The following is a 2,604-nucleotide window of genomic DNA, read 5'->3' as shown; positions in this document are numbered from 1 at the left end:
CAGACAGACAGACAGATAGCTAGATATACAGACAAATACACTGCGTTTCAAATTATTAACGACGTAACATTTCAAAAATTTTATTTAAAAACTATTCGTTGGAATTCAACGAAATTTCCACAGAATGATGGCAACAGTTCTATGCGCATGGTGTGCAAAAAAACGTGCGCATGGTGTGCAAAAAAACGTGCGCATGGTGTGCAAAAAAACGTGCGCATGGTGTGCAAGTGTAACCAAAACGCAGCCATTTGCATGATTTTCACGAACTTTCAATGTTCCAAATTATTAATGAGTGGTTTGATAATCGTGTAATTACGGGTCATAAATGTGATTAAACTGCTTCGGAGAAATCTGTTATTACTTCTGAACTTGCCAAAGGTAAAACAACATTAGAAATATCTAAAATATTTGGAAGATGTTACCAAACTGTCAAAAAAAAATTGTTACTGCTCCTACGCAGATATGTGAGTGAGCAGACAAGGATCAGTTGAGGGCTGTTTCTCAACATTCTCTGTTATGAAATACGCCTGAAGCTGTAAAGAACCCAGGTCTTACAAGTGGAGAAATTTTCAAGCACACTGGCAAAGCAACTACCCGATGTCATCTTTCGAAAAAAATCGGTAAACCAGTGACATTAGTTAAAAGGTCTCCTTTAAACAAAATACACATACAAAATCATCTGAAATGGGCAGAAGATAACATGAAGGTCGTCTGTTCAAAAGTTTTGCTTACAGACGAAACACACCGCTACCCTTGATGGATTTGGTGGTAGGAGTATGGGAAGGGTTGTAAATGGTTGAGACTGTCATCAACACTTGAGACGCCAGCAAGGGGGAGGAGGACGCATCATGATTTGGGCAGGTATTATTGGAGGTATTACGGTTGGTCCTTGGAAAATGCCTGATAGCGTTAAAATGACTGCGGATGCTTATATAGCCTTTCTGAGGGAACACATTGAACCTTGGTTATAAAAAAGCAAAGGATCACCTTCAAGACAATCATGATATTCATGCAAGATAATGCACCCTCGCACTCAGCGAAGAAAACTACAGAGTTTCTGCAACTATTAGGCTTCTGTGGACTTGGAAGATGAAGTGGCCTGCCTTTTCCTCCGAGTTAAACCCAAAGCGACGAGTTTACGAGGATGAAAACCAATTAAGGTGCAAGGATGAACTGTAGCAGGGAATAGTGATTATATCTCATGGTATAACATCAAAGGAGATCCAGACACTAGCATGTTTCATGGACCAGCGTCTTTTCCAACTTATTTCAAAGAAAGGCTCATATATCTCTTACTAACCAGCTAACCTATCATTTTTGGACGCTGTTTATTTGTTTATTTCTATTTCTTCCATGTTTATGTGTTCGTTTCAGTATGTACATCAAAGAATTAAATTGGTATTTGTTTGTTTACATGAGTTTTAATTACACTTTGCTAATAATTCGTAAATTTGGTGAATAGCGTTAGTTTCTGTGTTGTTATATGCAACCTTACGTTTTTACGCACCACGCGCATATTAGCTGTTGCCATCATTCTGTGAAAATTTTGTCGAATCTCAACGAATAGTTTTTAAATAAAATTTTAAAAAATGTTACGTCGTTAATAATTTGAAACGCAGTGTAGACAGACAGATAGACAGACAGACATACAGATAGATTGATTGATAGATAGATAGATAGATAGAGAGAGAGAGAGAGAGAGAGAGAGAGAGAGAGAGAGAGAGAGAAAGAGAGATTGACTCAGAGGGATGGATAGATAGATAGGGATAGATAAAAGCCTGCGGGCTGCATGCGGCCTGTGGGCCTCAGGTTGACCAGACTCTTTGCAGGTAACCTCCAACAAACTAGAGTGAGACTAATCGTCCTATTACTTTCTATGGTTTGACTGATTCTTTCATTTTGACAATATCTTGGTTATTAAAATATGTGACCTAACACGACCGAAGCCCTTATTGTAAAACCACCCCAAAAAACTTTCTTTAAGAGGACGTCTAAACTTAAAAGTTCTAAATCGAGACATCTCTCATCCGCTATCATCTCTCATTGTTTGAATGCCTGACACGCGAATTTCCAAAAGACTGTTTTACAGCGAACTAGCGGAAGGCAAGCGCACACTAGGTGGTCTGTAAAAGCTCCTCTGAAGGGTACACGCAAAGCCCCTCTGAAGAGCTTTTGGAATCAATACCGACACTAGGGAATGCAAGCGCAAGACCACCCTGCCTGGAAAAGCTGCACCAACAGAGATGTCACATCCTACGAACAGAAGAGAATTGTAGGGACACAAAACAAAACAAAACAAAAACGCAAACTGCACAAGTCCTGAGCCAACTCTTTGCCTTCAGTTCCAACACATCACCTCAGCCCGACCTGCGGCAGAGACTTCCGAACACGCATCTGACTGATTGGTGGCATCTAGAACATACTGTGCCTCGTCTTCTTCTTATTTCTTTACTGCCCACAAGGGGCTACACACAGAGAGGACAAACAACGACAGACAAACGGATTAAGTCGATTATATCGACCCCAGTGCGTAACTGGTACTTATTTAATCGACCCCGAAAGGATGAATGGCAAAGTCGACCTCGGCGGAATTTGAACTCAGAA

The sequence above is a fragment of the Octopus bimaculoides genome, chromosome 1 (assembly GCF_046866305.1).
Source record: "Octopus bimaculoides isolate indiv1 chromosome 1, ASM4686630v1, whole genome shotgun sequence".
NCBI classification, from domain to species: Eukaryota; Metazoa; Mollusca; class Cephalopoda; order Octopoda; family Octopodidae; genus Octopus; species Octopus bimaculoides.
The sequence above is the reverse complement of the archived record's forward strand: the minus strand, read 5'-3'. Positions refer to the sequence as shown.